The sequence below is a fragment of the Trachymyrmex cornetzi genome, unplaced genomic scaffold (genome assembly GCF_001594075.2).
Source record: "Trachymyrmex cornetzi isolate Tcor2-1 unplaced genomic scaffold, Tcor1.1 scaffold996, whole genome shotgun sequence".
Lineage (NCBI taxonomy): Eukaryota > Metazoa > Arthropoda > Insecta > Hymenoptera > Formicidae > Trachymyrmex > Trachymyrmex cornetzi.
Window position 1 is genome coordinate 160,166 of NW_017300350.1, and position 541 is coordinate 160,706.

The window sequence follows — 541 nt, forward strand, 5'->3', positions numbered from 1 at the left end:
AAAATCGGTAACTAGTAACGGTAACTTGTTACTTTTCCTACTCGATAACGAGTAACTGTAACTTGTTACTTTTAAAAAGTAACTTTCCATTCCCTGCTAGATACAGATATGGAAATGAAACAAGAGGGGGTCAGTATTGGAGAGAGGAAGAAGATTGGAGGTGCGCGCGCAGGAATATGCCAGATTGCAGAGGAGAGTACATATCACGTGTTAACGGAGTGAACAAACAAAGAATGGAATGCAGATAGGAGAATTTTTAAAAGAGGGCAAAGGACTGGAAATAATGAAGATGATAGAAAAGGCGAGAAGAGGTAGAAAAGAGGTAGAAAAGAGGGAAATAACAAAGACAAAAGAGGACTCTAACTAGACAGACAGGATATATAAATCCTAAGTGATGTTTTATGATGGATGTAAGATACGAAAGATACAAATAGCCACTATTTGTCAGTTGAGAGTGCTAGTCAGAACGGTTGCGACTGCGGTTTTAAGGTCACTGTATAAGATCGTTTGATGACCACCACCACCACCACCACCACCACCA

The 541-nt window shown here is 39.9% G+C and overlaps 1 protein-coding gene across 9 annotated transcripts in view; it reads right to left on the reverse strand.

Annotated features, from left to right (window-relative positions):
• Iml1 (GATOR complex protein Iml1) overlaps positions 1–541 on the reverse strand; it is a 159,559-nt gene that overhangs the window by 142,298 nt on the left and 16,720 nt on the right. The gene's annotated exons all lie outside the window — the stretch shown is intronic.